At 40.1% G+C, this 17,898-nt stretch overlaps 1 long non-coding RNA gene across 1 annotated transcript; it reads left to right on the plus strand.

The window, feature by feature from the left end:
* The first annotated feature begins 210 nt into the window (after positions 1 to 210).
* LOC117523981 lies at positions 211 to 14,427 on the plus strand. Its single transcript, XR_004564662.1, has 4 exons — positions 211 to 408; positions 9,460 to 9,469; positions 11,838 to 11,843; positions 14,417 to 14,427. It is a non-coding gene; the product is annotated as an uncharacterized LOC117523981 (long non-coding RNA).
* The last annotated feature ends 3,471 nt before the right edge of the window (positions 14,428 to 17,898 follow it).

The following is a 17,898-nucleotide window of genomic DNA, read 5'->3' on the forward strand; positions in this document are numbered from 1 at the left end:
TTATTTGGTGTAATAAAAACGACCATGTTTGAGCTGATGGATTAATATGCAGTAATCTACAGCTACAGCAGGTGTCACCCTGACTGATTTAAAGTCAACACCAGTTTCTTCGCTGTGATCAAACTGTTTTAAATGTGGCAAAGCTCATGTTTCCTTATTTTGTCTGAATGCTGCAGAAAAGAGATTCAAACTACAGATGGGGGAGGGACAACATTTAAAAATTCCTACCAGGTCTTACAGCGACTGCAGGCATGAATTCATCAAGCAGAGTCAAGCTAGATAGGAACCCCAAAAGAGGGGGAGAAGATAGGATGAGTCATTTAATGTCTAATAATGATGTAGAAGGATAACATTGTTTTCCCGAACCAGAAAGACCACCTGCGAGAAGGTACAATAGATTGATAAGTTGTACCACAGAAGAGCACTGAGGGCAAATTAAAATTAAACTGTCCACTTTTTAATCTCTATTTAAGAGCGGGCCAGAGAAGGAAATGGGATGAAAAATGAAGTGGAATGTTTTGCAAAGAAGAAGATAGAACAGAAACACTAGATTATGATAATGATGATGAACACGATGTAAAGTAATTTAATCTTAATGATAAACACATTCTGGAAGTCATTTTTCAGTGGAGGTAATGTTAAAAAAATAAATCAACATTACTGGCAAGAATGGATCTGTCCACTAACAGCAGATACAAAAAGTGCTATTGATGAAGACTTTTGTCCAAGATTTATTTTTCATGATTTATGGGAAGAAGTGGACCTGGACAAAAAATTACTCTCTTTCATTTTATCCTTGTGACTTTGTGTTGCTAAGATAACAACATAAAAAAAATGTATATTCCAGAGTATAAATCTCTTAAAAAAAAAAAAAAGATGAATAGTTTGGGAGGTCCTGCAATTTACGTATAGTCCAGTGCAGATTACTGAAAAATCACATGTTCGGTATTAATAACTAGATGATTACAGCCCCAGGGACGGTTTGATTCAGAGTCTAAAAGGAAACTTCATCTTCACCAACAAAGCTATCACCTCCCACCTATCCCGGATTCATGAGAACTGTTAGAGTGTGACTAAAGCTACCTCAAGAAGACACAGCTGCTATTATTATTTCTATTACTACTACTACTACTACTACTACTACTACTACTACTACCATGATACTGCTATGGTTACTTGCAAAAAAATCAAGGTGTAAAAGATTCAAAGGAAAAATAAAAGAATAGAAAAAAGTATAACACCAACCTTTAAGCATACTGTTGATCATGATGCAGCACAAATGTGTCTCTCCAATTAACAACTACTACCACAACAAAAGTTATCAATAGCCTATGTCACTCCCTGTACAGTAGTGTTCAGAATAATAGTAGTGCTATGTGACTAAAAAGATTAATCCAGGTTTTGAGTATATTTCTTATTGTTACATGAGAAACAAGGTGCCAGTAGATTCAGTAGATTCTCACAAATCCAACAAGACCAAGCTTTCATGATAAGCACACTCTTAAGGCTATGAAATTGGGCTATTAGTAAAAAAAAAAAAAAAAAAAAGTAGAAAAGGGGGTGTTCACAATAATAGTAGCATCTGCTGTTGATGCTACAAACTCAAAACTATTATGTTCAAACTGCTTTTTTAGCAATCCTGTGAATCACTAAACTAGTATTTAGTTGTATAACCACAGTTTTTCATGGTTTGCTGGTTTGCGAGGCATTAATTTTGTTGGTTTGGAACCAAGATTTTGCTCATTTACTAGCATGCTTGGGGTCATTGTCTTGTTGAAACACCCATTTCAAGGGCATGTCCTCTTCAGCATAAGGTAACATGACCTCTTCAAGTATTTTGACATATATCCAAACTGATCCATGATACCTGGTATGCGATATATAGGCCCAACACCATAGTAGGAGAAACATGCCCATATCATGATGCTTGCACCACCATGCTTCATTGTCTTCACTGTGAACTGTGGCTTAAATTCAGAGTTTGGGGGTCGTCTCACAAACTGTCTGCGGCCCTTGGACCCAAAAAGAACAATTTTACTCTCATCAGTCCACAGAATATTCCTCTATTTCTCTATAGGCCAGTTGATGTGTTCTTTGGCAAATTGTAACCTCTTCTGCACATGTCTTTTATTTAACAGAGGGACTTTACTGGGGATTCTTGCAAATAAATTAGCTTCACACAGGCGTCTTCTAACTGCCACAGCACTTACAGGTAACTCCAGACTGTCTTTGATCATCCTGGAGCTGATCAATGGGTGAGCCTTTGCCATTCTGGTTATTCTTCTATCCATTTTGATGGTTGTTTTCTATTTTCTTCCACGCGTCTCTGGTTTTTTTTGTCCATTTTAAAGCATTGGAGATCATTGTAGATGAACAGCCTATAATTTATTTTTGCGTATAAGTTTTCCCCTCTCCAATCAACTTTTTAATCAAACTACGCTGTTCTTCTGAACAATGTCTTGAACGTCCCATTTTCCTCAGGCTTTCAAAAAGAAAAGCATGTTCAACAGGTGCTGGCTTCATCCTTAAATAGGGGACACCTGATTCACAACTGTTTGTTCCACAAAATTGACGAACTCACTGACTGAATGCCACACTACTATTATTGTGAACACCCCCTTTTCTACTTTTTTTACTAATAGCCCAATTTCATAGCCTTAAGAGTGTGCATATCATGAATGCTTGGTCTTGTTGGATTTATGAGAATCTACTGAATCTACTGGTACCTTGTTTCCTATGTAACAATAAGAAATATACTCAAAACCTAGATTAATCTTTTTAGTTACATAGCACTACTATTATTCTGAACACTACTGTATGTCAAAGTATGAGTGTGCCAAGTTTGGCTCTGTTCTACAACATAAAAGTGTCTATCCCCTGAAGTACTACTACACTACTACTACTAATACTACAGTGCTGCGTAAGCTAATGTCACTCCTCGAATGTCAAAGTGTAAGTGTGCGGTTTGAACAGGAGAGGGACACCCACACACAGACAGCATATACTTTTAGTATATAGATAATTACAATCATAATAATTACAAATGATAATAACTATTTATTGTGTTTTGTGTAATCAACACACAGAACAAAATAAACTCCAATAATGAAAAAATAAGCACGAATAATAGAAGAACATAACAACAATGTACAAAAAACTAAATAAAAGAGCTGATTTGAAAATAAATAAATAAAATGGACCAAAGCTGTCTGGCAGCAATCAGTGTTCATCTGATGATTTCTTTTGTCCAAACTGCATCAAATGAAAAATATGTTGGCCATTGCACATTTGACCATATCGTTTATTTTTAGAACTCAAAAGTCCTTATGGTACCCACCACAAACCGAGGACTTCCTACGTAAATCTGCTCTTCTTCATGTTGTTGTGGATCATGGTTATTTGTCCATCTTACTTATTGTAAGTAACAGCTCAGGCTCTGGTGTACACATATACTACACGGAGTTCCTGTCCATTATTAAACTCAGGGAAGCATTATGTTAAAAACTGAGTTCCACATACGAAAAAGATGTCACTTGTTCTCCAGTGTAACTTACATTCAAGGAAAAACAGTCTACTTAAATTATAAATTGTGTGAGCTACTTTAAATGGTCTTTGCATTTCAAAGCCACCCAGACCTGACGTCCATCCTTGTCTCCTGACAGTAGCCATTTATCTTCTGTGGCCACATGCTACATGGACATTGACCTGGTTGACTCGCTGGCATTCTCAGCAACGCAGTATTTGGATCATGTTCAGAGCAACCACATGGCTATAGTGTTGCAGCTGATACATCATGCATCAAAAAAGCCTCATACAGGTCTTAGTAATTCATTCAGTTTGTACCAAAACATCTCTGGAGATACATACTACTGAAAATTGACTTGGTTACCCAACATTCCTTCCAGCAGGACAGGATTTGTGCCAGTCAACCAGGATCCAGTGGTGGCATCATACCTGTTCAATACCCGCTGGACCAGTGAAGAGGTTTTTGTGGCATTCTAGTGTATTGAGCTGCTTGTTTTTCTCTTCCCCCACCACCCCAAGTGGGACAAGAGACCATCACAACTTGCTCCCTGGTCAAGAGGGAAAGCGTAAGACCAATATAAACCCTGAGCCCCATCAGGCTCATGCATGGCAGAGGAAACTGTGGCATAAGGCTTCCCAACTTCCCATGGGTGGATCAGCATTCCATCATGGGTTAATCTCCAGCCAGTGCTGCTACCCCATTTGCACCTGAGTGATGTCTTCTCCAAGGACACAGGCAGGTGGCCTCAAGTGGTCATCCTTGGTCATAAGGTTTGCAATGCACCTCTTGTACTACCGAAGCACCTACTCTCCACAAACTGCACCTACTCTCCACAAACTCCACCACCTCAATGCTAAAATTTAAAGGTGGTGGGTCTAAGCTCCATTATGCCATATCAGTCTGAGCTTTACCAAATACAGTTTGGCTACCAGGTGTTAACTGATGAAGTGTTTCGGAAAGGGGCCATTGTTTCATATTCTGTGCAAGATATCTAAAGCACACTGTTGTAGATCTCTTGGGATATTTAAATCACAATCTGTCATTTCTCCCTCTGGATGTTTGTGGGCATCTCCAACTGAGAGGAGACCCCAGGCTAGATCCACAACATGCTGGAAGGATTGCATATGCCATCTGGACCGGTAACACTTTCTGATCACCCAGGATGAACTGGAGAATGAATCTGGTTTGAGGGCTGCAAGAGGTGCCTGAACCTGCTGCCACCGTGACTCGTCCCCAGAGAGATGATGAATAAATGGACTTGTTTGTTCAACAATTCCTGCAAATGGTTTGTGTCTTATTTAAAACCAACACCTTCACAATTAGGTGCAGATCCTAACAGGTGTTTTCAAGTTCAAAAAACATACATCCAGGGTGTACCCGGCCTCTCACCCAGTGACCGCTGTGATAGGCTCCAGAAACTGAAAATGAATGCATTAATCAAATCAAATCAAATCAATTTTATTTATATAGCGCCAAATCACAACAAACAGTTGCCCGAAGGCGCCTTATATTGTAAGGCAAAGCCATACAATAATTACGGAAAAACCCCAACGGTCAAAACGACCCCCTGTGAGCAAGCACTTGGCAACAGTGGGAAGGAAAAACTCCCTTTTAACAAGAAGAAACCTCCAGCAGAACCAGGCTCAGGGAGGGGCAGTCTTCTGCTGGGACTGGTTGGAGCTGAGGGAGAGAACCAGGAAAAAGACATGCTGTGGAGGGGAGCAGAGATCAATCACTAATGATTAAATGCAGAGTGGTGCATACAGAGCAAAAAGAGAAAGAAACACTCAGTGCATCATGGGAACCCCCCAGCAGTCTAAGTCTATAGCAGCATAACTAAGGGATGGTTCAGGGTCACCTGATCCAGCCCTAACTATAAGATTTAGCAAAAAGGAACATTTTAAGCCTAATCTTAAAAGTAGAGAGGGTGTCTGTCTCCCTGATCTGAATTGGGAGCTGGTTCCACAGGAGAGGAGCCTGAAAGCTGAAGGCTCTGCCTCGCATTCTACTCTTACAAACCCTAGGAACTACAAGTAAGCCTGCAGTCTGAGAGCGAAGCGCTCTATTGGGGTGATATGGTACTATGAGGTCCCTAAGATAAGATGGGACCTGATTATTCAAAACCTTATAAGTAAGAAGAAGAATTTTAAATTCTATTCTAGAATTAACAGGAAGCCAATGAAGAGAGGCCAATATGGGTGAGATATGCTCTCTCCTTCTAGTCCCTGTTAGCACTCTAGCTGCAGCATTTTGAATTAACTGAAGGCTTTTCAGGGAACTTTTAGGACAACCTGAAAATAATGAATTACAATAGTCCAGCCTAGAGGAAATAAATGCATGAATTAGTTTTTCAGCATCACTCTGAGACAAGACCTTTCTAATTTTAGAGATATTGCGCAAATGCAAAAAACCAGTCCTACATATTTGTTTAATATGCGCATTGAATGACATATCCTGATCAAAAATGACTCCAAGATTTCTCACAGTATTACTAGAGGTCAGGGTAATGCCATCCAGAGTAAGGATCTGGTTAGACACCATGTTTCTAAGATTTGTGGGGCCAATTACAATAACTTCAGTTTTATCTGAGTTTAAAAGCAGGAAATTAGAGGTCATCCATGTCTTTATGTCTGTAAGACAATCCTGCAGTTTAGCTAATTGGTGTGTGTCCTCTGGCTTCATGGATAGATAAAGCTGGGTATCATCTGCGTAACAATGAAAATTTAAGCAATGCCATCTAATAATACTGCCTAAGGGAAACATGTATAAAGTGAATAAAATTGGTCCTAGCACAGAACCTTGTGGAACTCCATAATTAACCTTAGTCTGTGAAGAAGATTCCCCATTTACATGAACAAATTGTAATCTATTAGATAAATATGATTCAAACCACCGCAGTGCAGTGCCTTTAATACCTATGGCATGCTCTAATCTCTGTAATAAAATTTTATGGTCAACAGTATCAAAAGCAGCACTGAGGTCTAACAGAACAAGCACAGAGATGAGTCCACTGTCTGAGGCCATAAGAAGATCATTTGTAACCTTCACTAACGCTGTTTCTGTACTATGATGAATTCTGAAACCTGACTGAAACTCTTCAAATAGGCCATTCCTCTGCAGATGATCAGTTAGCTGTTTTACAACTACCCTTTCAAGAATTTTTGAGAGAAAAGGAAGGTTGGAGATTGGCCTATAATTAGCTAAGATAGCTGGGTCAAGTGATGGCTTTTTAAGTAATGGTTTAATTACTGCCACCTTAAAAGCCTGTGGTACATAGCCAACTAATAAAGATAGATTGATCATATTTAAGATTGAAGCATTAATTAATGGTAGGGCTTCCTTGAGCAGCCTGGTAGGAATGGGGTCTAATAAACATGTTGATGGTTTGGAGGAAGTAACTAATGAAAATAACTCAGACAGAACAATCGGAGAGAAAGAGTCTAACCAAATACCGGCATCACTGAAAGCAGCCAAAGATAACGATACATCTTTGGGATGGTTATGAGTAATTTTTTCTCTAATAGTTAAAATTTTGTTAGCAAAGAAAGTCATGAAGTCATTACTAGTTAAAGTTAAAGGAATACTCGGCTCAATAGAGCTCTGACTCTTTGTCAGCCTGGCTACAGTGCTGAAAAGAAACCTGGGGTTGTTCTTATTTTCTTCAATTAGTGATGAGTAGTAAGATGTCCTAGCTTTACGGAGGGCTTTTTTATAAAGCAACAGACTCTTTTTCCAGGCTAAGTGAAGATCTTCTAAATTAGTGAGACGCCATTTCCTCTCCAACGTACGGGTTATCTGCTTTAAGCTGCGGGTTTGTGAGTTATACCACGGATTCAGGCACTTCTGATTTAAAGCTCTCTTTTTCAGAGGAGCTACAGCATCCAAAGTTGTCTTCAATGAGGATGTAAAACTATTGATGAGATACTCTATCTCACTTACAGAGTTTAGGTAGCTACTCTGCACTGTGTTGGTATATGGCATTAGAGAACATAATGAAGGAATCATATCCTTAAACCTAGTTACAGCGCTTTCTGAAAGACTTCTAGTGTAATGAAACTTATTCCCCACTGCTGGGTAATAATGAAACCAATGCTTAAAGTACAAATAAATCAGCTTTGTAAAATGTTCAGATGTGATATTAAAAGGATTTTGAAGTCCTGAAAGATTAAAATGCAGAGCTTTGGCCGATTAAATATTTCAGCTCTTTGTGGACAGAAAAAAAAATTTTTTAAGAGTGAATAAAGAAGAGTAAAGATGAACTATGGAGCCTGTCAAGTCCTGATATTTAATTTAAGAGGAGCAGAGCAGGAGGGACGGGATTAGTTAATTAATGTCCACATCAGGCTGAAGGATAACCAAGTTTGTTTCCCCATTAGTTAAGTTAATAATGAATGGAAGGATAAATTAAAGCTGTTTTCAGTTTTTCTGGGCGAAATAATGTGATTGTTAATTTAAGTTTGGTGAGGTATTGGCAAAGAACGTGAGTACAGAAGTCCTATTTGAAGATAACGGTTGGGTTAAGGTCGTTTGCAGGCTGAATTTTAAAATGACATAATCTGACAAGACGGACATAACTTTAAAAAACAGTCTGCTCAAAAGGATGGAAGACAAATGGAGCAATAAATGAGAGAAGAGAAAAAAGTGCAAATTCAAATGTCTCTGACAACAATGCAAGTTCTTTTTTTTAATTAAGAGCTGGAAAGAGATGAAGGAGAGGAAATGATAAAGAAAATTGGGATCAATCTCTGGTCAAATTATTTCATTTAAATAATGAGAGAACAAAGACGAGGAGGCAGACGGGTCAACTGTGTGTGCACCCGTGGCACTGCTTTTTGTGAGGTAGAGTGTGAATGCTGGACAGATGGAGTGCGGAATGAAAGAGTGGTGGCAGATGGGAGAAGGCAAACTGATTTCGATTAGAGAGAGTGGGAAGAGGAAGGAAGGAAGACAGCAAAACAAGATGATTTTGGGTGTTTTTATGCCTGAAAGTCTGGAACCAGAGCTGTACCAAGGTTCATCACTCACTCACTCACGGGACAACAGCACCAGCAGGGGACCCCAGACAACCCTTTCCCGGGACACATTATTCACCTCTGAGTGGGGGATCCCGAGGCGTTCCTGGGCCAGTGTGGAGATATAATCTCTCCATCTAGTCCTGGGTCTTCCCCGGGGTCTCCTCCCAGATGAACGTGCCTGGAACACCTCGTTAGAAAGGCGCACACTGGGCATCCTTACCAGATACCTGAACCAACTCATCTGGCTCCTTTCAACATGAAGGAGCAGCAGCTCTACTCCGAGCTCCTCACGGATGACCGAACTTCTCATCTTATCTGTAAGGGAGACACCAGCCACCCTCCTGAGAATACGTATTTCGACCACTTGTACCCGCCATTTCGTTCTTTCAGTCACGGCCCAACCCTCATGATTATAGGTGAGAGTAGGACATTTGGCTCAGCTCCCCTTTTTGTTACAACAGTACGGTAGAGCGAATACAACGCCGCCCCTGCTGCACTGATTCTCCAGCCAATTTCACGCTCCCCTGTCCCCTCACTCGCGAACAAGACCACGAGGTACTTGAACTCCTTCACTTGGGGCAAGGTTCATGTTGTCATATATTTGTTACGGTTAGTTTGGCTTCACATTGCAGTTTTTCCACAACGTACTTCCATGCTGTTGTCATTATCTGGACTTGGCATCACCTGGTTTGCTGATGAGCGAGTCTGACATTGGCTTATTGGCAGTTTGGCGGATTACAAGTCTTTGGTACCGTACTAGATGTCTTTAAAGGATCATTGAGTACCACTGGAATGACTTTGTGTCAAATGAATGCTTACTTAGGGACACTCAGATGAGGAGTATCACTTGCATTGTGAAAGTATGTTACAACATTTAGTCCATGTGGTGCATTTCTCTGGGCATGATCCAGCACACAGGTGCTGCAGGGTTTTTGGCCACAGTGGGTGGAGAAAGCCAAGGACAAGCTCACATTTCACCTGACTGTGACCAGGGAGGAGCTGAAGGATTTGTAGTGTGCAGAGAGTGCTCAGTTTTATCTAAATTCTGGGTCTTTTAGTGAAGCTTTGGGCTAGTGGCCGGCAATCACCTTAGTATTTCTTCTGTTTTTCTTATTGCTTAATGCTGACAAATTACACTGTATTTGTTGTGTCCCTGATGCTTGATGCTGCTTTTTTCTTTTCTCTCTGTTTCAGGTGCAGCTCCATCCAGAGATGGGTGTGATGTCTGTTCCAGAAACCATCCTGTGCACCGGCAACATTTTCTGTATGTTCGTTTTGTGAATTGTTTTGTAATTTATGTCTGTAGCATGACCTAAGCAGAGGGTCACCCCTTTGAGTCTGGTCTGCTTGAGGTTTCTTCCTCAGAGGGAGTTTTTCCTTACCACTGTTGCTCTGGGGGTTGGTAAGGTTAAAGCTTACTTGCGTGAAGCGCCTTGAGGCAACCTTGTTGTGATTTTGGTGCTATATAAATACATGAAAATGAAATAAATGAAAATGAAACAAGGCTGCCAACAAGAGGGGGTTGTGACTTTTTTGCAAGGACCTAGTAGAGTGGTCCTAGGGTATGATCTCAAACACCACCCCCCATACCCGCCACTGCTTACTAAACCTGCTACTACTGAAACCCTACATCAGATGAGTCACGGAATAGCATAAACACGAGCATAAATTGCAAAACTGATCTCATGTAAACTCATGCACAAGCAGACAAAAACGACAGAGATGAACATTTAGGTCAGAATGCCGGCTTTTACTTGGAGAGGTGCACAGCACCCACAATGAATATTAGACTGTCTGCAGACCAGATATACGTACTTCTAGGTACCAATAAAGCAACTTGAACTCCGCGGCTTGAAAGATGTTGATGCTCAAGTATTTTCATTGAGTGAAATGTAAATATTCTATTATTTGTATGTTGGCACCAGGTTAGACCTAAATAGTCGGTATCACCCAGTATATGCTTTAATCAAACATTTGAACCAAAGCTATCCTGATAGCTTTAGCAGAACTTATTTTGGTAAATGTGAGAAGGAGGTTTTCAGCTTATTTTTTCACTGCCATGATGGTGACATTTAGAGCCATGTTAAAATGGCTCACTTTATGACATCACAAAGTTGAAGCAATATCTTGCTGTTGGTCCTTGGTTACATGTCATCCTTATATTTATTTTCGCGTTTCTATTCTGAATCCATTAAAGTAGCACGACGGGTCCGATGTGTGTGTTCCATCGGTCATCATTTTCCACATTCATAACAGCCCTTAAAAACTGCCTGAAGCTGCTTTGTGTCCTTTAATAAATCATATATAACACAGCAACGACTTTCCTTCATTTTGGTTTGAATATGAATGTTGAAAATGTGAAGTGGTGCCTCTTTGTTTTGTTGACTTTTTAAATGCTTTTTAAATGGTTTCTCTTCAATAACGAGCACCCATTTCCCAAACTTTTACTGCGCCGCTGGAGGCAGCGGCGCTGTGCGGCATAATTAGCAAGCCTGTGTCTTCTCATACACATCCGCGTTCTTCTCCTCATTTAATGTCATGGAAATAGAACAAAACACACACAGATGTCTGGAATTCTTGGAAAGCTAATTATGTTGTCACCCTTTGATGCTGTCTTATGTCTCTTCATTTCTGTCCTTCAGTCGGCGTCTCGTTCGCAATGCGAACAAACCAGTGTGGAGTTGATCATTTTCTTGATAGCTGCTGAATTGATGAGTGATTTGTACTTTAACGGCTGTAGCTGTAATCACTTTTTAAACGTGATCTTGCTGTGGACTTAAGGATGTGTGAGGCTGTCTGTTGACACTTTCCCAACAATCAGGACAGGTTTTAATGAAGCGGTTGAAAACAGAATCTGATGCGGCAGATCTCACTGTACTTTTTGTTTTTAAAGATGACTATTCTCTTCTGCCTTTTGCAGTTTTCTTCCCTTCTTCCGTTTTCTCTTTGTCGTTTTTATTAGACAATCTCTCCCTTTGTACAGCATTCTTCTTTCTCCATCAAATGTATTTAGTTTTTAAGTCATTTTTCTGTTCTCTTCTGTCTTATTACTCTGCACCGCTGAAGCTTTTATTTCTGTTAATGACAGATCGCTAGCGCTCCGTCTGATTAATGATATTTATAATAAAATGATAGGAAAATGTTGATAATTTATTTGTTTGGGTATTTTGTCAAACAATAGTCACTTGTCATGATTTTCTGCAGCAAGGTGCTTATATATTTTTTTCTTCATGACAGTTTTTAAGTTGGATAATGCAAAAGACTAATTTTCATGAAACTTTGGGTGTGGGCCAAAGAAGAATGTAATACATTTTGGAGCAGATTCAAATCAAGGGGTTGGATTTACCCTAAGGCCAAATTAGCTACAAGTGACAGAGGCAACGATGCGAATTCACATTCATTTTCAATCAGAATGAGCGTTTTGCAGCGGCAAGAGACAACAGTCGTTCTGCTGCCAGCAAGACGCAGCCAGAATAGACCAAAATTATATTTTATGCAAATGCTGAGCAACACAATGAGGCAGTTTCCAAACCAAATGAAAAGGCAGAGTGACATCAGCTGGTTGTTCACTCAAACAAAATAATTCAAGATGGTGGAATATGCTGTGAAACAGCTTATTTCTGTATAAGAATATCTTTCTCATATATTATGCAAAGGTTAGAGATATACGCTTACAGATTAAAAAAAAATTGTAACTAGGTAACACATCTGAAGGAATTTACAAAAAATCGTACCGACGTTAGCTTGTTATATCTGTAAGCCATGTGCAATATTCTCGTGCAATATGATTCCACAGTTGTATATAATTCTCGTTTTACATTTTAGTTGGTCCACATTTTATTTTATTTTATTTTACCTTGTGTTTATACAACCCCTGGCAAAAATTATGGAATCACCGGCCTCGGAGGATGTTCATTCAGTTGTTTAATTTTGTAGAAAAAAAGCAGATCACAGACATGACACAAAACTAAAGTCATTTCAAATGGCAACTTTCTGGCTTTAAGAAACACTATAAGAAATCAAGAAAAAAATTGTGGCAGTCAGTAACGGTTACTTTTTTAGACCAAGCAGAGGGAAAAAAAATATGGAATCACTCAATTCTGAGGAAAAAATTATGGAATCATGAAAAACAAAAGAACGCTCCAACACATCACTAGTATTTTGTTGCACCACCTCTGGCTTTTATAACAGCTTGCAGTCTCTGAGGCATGGACTTAATGAGTGACAAACAGTACTCTTCATCAATCTGGCTCCAACTTTCTCTGATTGCTGTTGCCAGATCAGCTTTGCAGGTTGGAGCCTTGTCATGGACCATTTTCTTCAACTTCCACCAAAGATTTTCAATTGGATTAAGATCCAGACTATTTGCAAGCCATGACATTGACCCTATGTGTCTTTTTGCAAGGAATGTTTTCACAACCCATTGTAACCTTGTTTTTTTCTGTTTAGGTGTTAATGATGGCTTTCGTTTAGCTTTTCTGTATGTAAATCCCATTTCCTTTAGGTGGTTTCTTACAGTTCGGTCACAGATGTTGACTCCAGTTTCCTCCCATTTGTTCCTCATTTGTTTTGTTGTGCATTTTTGATTTTTGAGACATATTGCTTTAAGTTTTCTGTCTTGATGCTTTGATGTCTTCATTGGTCTACCAGTATGTTTGCCTTTAACAACCTTCCCATGTTGTTTGTATTTGGTCCAGAGTTTAGACACAGCTGACTGTGAACAACCAACATCTTTTGCAACATTGCGTGTTGATTTACCCTCTTTTAAGAGTTTGATAATCCGCTCCTTTGTTTCAATTGACATCTCTCGTGTTGGAGCCATGATTCATGTCAGTCCACTTGGTGCAACAGCTCTCCAAGGTGTGATCACTCCTTTTTAGATGCAGACTAACAAGCAGATCTGATTGGATGCAGGTGTTAGTTTTGGGGATGAAAATTTACAGGCTGATTCCATAATTTTTTCCTAAGAATTGAGTGATTCCATGTTTTTTTCCCTCTGCTTGGTCTAAAAAAGTAACCGTTACTGACTGCCACAATTATTTTTCCTGATGTCTTATAGTGTTTCTTAAAGCCAGAAAGTTGCCATTTGAAATAACTTTAGTTCTGTGTCATGTCTGTGATCTGCTTTTTTTCTACAAAATTAAACAACTGAATGAACATCCTCCAAGGCCGGTGATTCCATAATTTTTGCCAGGGGTTGTATTAGTTGTACATATACTCTGAATAATTCACCATTAAATTTCACTATCTTTTATTTGGCTAAAAATTACTTGCACCACGGAAAGCAACTTTTTTTGGAGTTGCACTCAAATCCCGTTGCAATGCAAATTACAATCACAATAAAGGCGATTCTGATTCTGATTGTTTTTTATTACATTGCAGTATTTGGCTTTTTAAACAAAACATTTTCATTTCTCAGAAAATATTACATGGTAAATCAACTGCATTACTATAAGACTTTTTCATCTGAAGCAGACTTTGAGCATCTGCTTCAGGTAGAAAAGTGCAACTTGAGGATTAAGAACCTTGCCCAAGGGGCCTTAGTGATTTTCCGGTCTAATGGGGAATCAGGCTGAGGACACACTGGTCACAAGACCTCATCTCAAACCTCTGCACCATCCTGTCATCATCCTTGGTGATGTTAACAATATGTAAACATGGGTTCAGTTCCCGGTCACACTACCTGTCTGTGTCTTTGGACAAATCACTTCATTGGCATTGTCCCAGTCCACCTACCTTTTAAATTTGTACCAGCCTTGGCTTGGGAAACATAGCACACCAAGGCTACCACCAACAGGCCACACACAAACACATTCTGTGAGAGAGCTTAGCTGCTGTAGACATAATCAAATACTTATGCACCACAGAGAGTCAGAGAAAGAGAGAGAGCCAGAGACTCAGGAGGTAGGTTATAGATGATAATTTAATACAATGAGATAATGTACAGAAGGTTAGAATCTATAGTGTAGTAGATTTGGCGCTAGTCCCTAGCGTAGTACAGACTAGACTTGAGAAAATCACAAATGCTGCCAATGGAAGAGGCAGGGGCTGAGCTTACCCCCAGGCAGAGGACATGGGCGAAATGGTAGCAGTGGGGTGGAGGAGGGGATGTCTTTTTGGAGATCTGTAAACAGTGAGAGGTGAGTGAGATCACTGACATTTTAAGGAATGTGTGTGGCTGATGGCTACTGGGAAAGACCTGCTTGTTTAGAGAGTCATGCTGACTCGCTTGCTTGCCTCTACTGGTGGTTGGCTCTCACTGCGGTATTGTATCACTTCCTGTTCCGGAGCACAGCGGTGTTTTTCTGTATCTGTTAGCTGTTTAATCTGCGCAGTTAGATTGATCTAGTTATCTAGATTACGATTTGTTTCCCAGTGTAATCTTTACGTGCCTTAACTAAAGCACTCCTTCTGCTGAATCACCTCTAAATTATTTACACATTATTCACTTTGCGTGTTTTTAGGAATCCGCTAGCTTAGCGTAGCTACTAGCTCTTAGCCGATTTAGCATGGCGGCTTCTCCTGTCTCTCCCGCACTTTTCTGCTCTGGGTGTGAAATGTTTAGTTATTCCTCGGCCTCCTTTAGCAGTAACGGTACTTGTAATAAGTGTAGCTTATTCGTAGCTTTGGAGGCCAGGCTGGGTGAATTGGAGACTCGGCTCCGCACCGTGGAAAATTCTACAGTTAGCCAGGCCCCTGTAGTCGGTGCGGACCAAGGTAGCTTAGCCGCCGTTAGTTCCCCCCTGGCAGATCCCGAGCAGCCGGGAAAGCAGGCTGACTGGGTGACTGTGAGGAGGAAGCGTAGCCCTAAACAGAAGCCCCGTGTACACCGCCAACCCGTTCACATCTCTAACCGTTTTTCCCCACTCGACGACACACCCGCCGAGGATCAAACTCTGGTTATTGGCGACTCTGTTTTGAGAAATGTGAAGTTAGCGACACCAGCAACCATAGTCAATTGTCTTCCGGGGGCCAGAGCAGGCGACATTGAAGGAAATTTGAAACTGCTGGCTAAGGCTAAGCGTAAATTTGGTAAGATTGTAATTCACGTCGGCAGTAATGACACCCGGTTACGCCAATCGGAGGTCACTAAAATTAACATTAAATCGGTGTGTAACTTTGCAAAAACAATGTCGGACTCTGTAGTTTTCTCTGGGCCCCTCCCCAATCGGACCGGGAGTGACATGTTTAGCCGCATGTTCTCCTTGAATTGCTGGCTGTCTGAGTGGTGTCCAAAAAATGAGGTGGGCTTCATAGATAATTGGCAAAGCTTCTGGGGAAAACCTGGTCTTGTTAGGAGAGACGGCATCCATCCCACTTTGGATGGAGCAGCTCTCATTTCTAGAAATCTGGCCAATTTTCTTAAATCCTCCAAACCGTGACTATCCAGGGTTGGGACCAGGAAGCAGAGTTGTAGTCTTACACACCTCTCTGCAGCTTCTCTCCCCCTGCCATCCCCTCATTGCCCCATCCCCGTAGAGACGGTGCCTGCTCCCAGACTACCAATAACCAGCAAAAATCTATTTAAGCATAAAAATTCAAAAAGAAAAAATAATATAGCACCTTCAACTGCACCACAGACTAAAACAGTTAAATGTGGTCTATTAAACATTAGGTCTCTCTCTTCTAAGTCCCTGTTGGTAAATGATATAATAATTGATCAACATATTGATTTATTCTGCCTAACAGAAACCTGGTTACAGCAGGATGAATATGCTAGTTTAAATGAGTCAACACCCCCGAGTCACACTAACTGTCAGAATGCTCGTAGCACGGGCCGGGGCGGAGGATTAGCAGCAATCTTCCATTCCAGCTTATTAATTAATCAAAAACCCAGACAGAGCTTTAATTCATTTGAAAGCTTGTCTCTTAGTCTTGTCCATCCAAATTGGAAGTCCCAAAAACCAGTTTTATTTGTTATTATCTATCGTCCACCTGGTCGTTACTGTGAGTTTCTCTGTGAATTTTCAGACCTTTTGTCTGACTTAGTGCTTAGCTCAGATAAGATAATTATAGTGGGCGATTTTTTACATCCACACAGATGCTGAGAATGACAGCCTCAACACTGCATTTAATCTATTATTAGACTCTATTGGCTTTGCTCAAAAAGTAAATGAGTCCACCCACCACTTTAATCATATCTTAGATCTTGTTCTGACTTATGGTATGGAAATAGAAGACTTAACAGTATTCCCTGAAAACTCCCTTCTGTCTGATCATTTCTTAATAACATTTACATTTACCCTGATGGACTACCCAGCAGTGGGGAATAAGTTTCATTACACTAGAAGTCTTTCAGAAAGCGCTGTAACTAGGTTTAAGGATATGATTCCTTCTTTATGTTCTCTAATGCCATATAACAACACAGTGCAGAGTAGCTACCTAAACTCTGTAAGGGAGATAGAGTATCTCGTTAATAGTTTTACATCCTCATTGAAGACAACTTTGGATGCTGTAGCTCCTCTGAAAAAGAGAGCTTTAAATCAGAAGTGTCTGACTCCGTGGTATAACTCACAAACTCGTAGCTTAAAGCAGATAACCCGTAAGTTGGAGAGGAAATGGCGTCTCACTAATTTAGAAGATCTTCACTTAGCCTGGAAAAAGAGTCTGTTGCTCTATAAAAAAGCCCTCCGTAAAGCTAGGACATCTTTCTACTCATCACTAATTGAAGAAAATAAGAACAACCCCAGGTTTCTTTTCAGCACTGTAGCCAGGCTGACAAAGAGTCAGAGCTCTATTGAGCTGAGTATTCCATTAACTTTAACTAGTAATGACTTCATGACTTTCTTTGCTAACAAAATTTTAACTATTAGAGAAAAAATTACTCATAACCATCCTAAAGACGTATCGTTATCTTTGGCTGCTTTCAGTGATGCCGGTATTTGGTTAGACTCTTTCTCTACGATTGTTCTGTCTGAGTTATTTTCATTAGTTACTTCATCCAAACCATCAACATGTTTATTAGACCCCATTCCTACCAGGCTGCTCAAGGAAGCCCTACCATTATTTAATGCTTCGATCTTAAATATGATCAATCTATCTTTGTTAGTTGGCTATGTACCACAGGCTTTTAAGGTGGCAGTAATTAAACCATTACTTAAAAAGCCATCACTTGACCCAGCTATCTTAGCTAATTATAGGCCAATCTCCAACCTTCCTTTTCTCTCAAAAATTCTTGAAAGGGTAGTTGTAAAACAGCTAACTGATCATCTGCAGAGGAATGGTCTATTTGAAGAGTTTCAGTCAGGTTTTAGAATTCATCATAGTACAGAAACAGCATTAGTGAAGGTTACAAATGATCTTCTTATGGCCTCGGACAGTGGACTCATCTCTGTGCTTGTTCTGTTAGACCTCAGT

The sequence above is a fragment of the Thalassophryne amazonica genome, chromosome 13, assembly GCF_902500255.1.
Source record: "Thalassophryne amazonica chromosome 13, fThaAma1.1, whole genome shotgun sequence".
NCBI lineage: Eukaryota > Metazoa > Chordata > Actinopteri > Batrachoidiformes > Batrachoididae > Thalassophryne > Thalassophryne amazonica.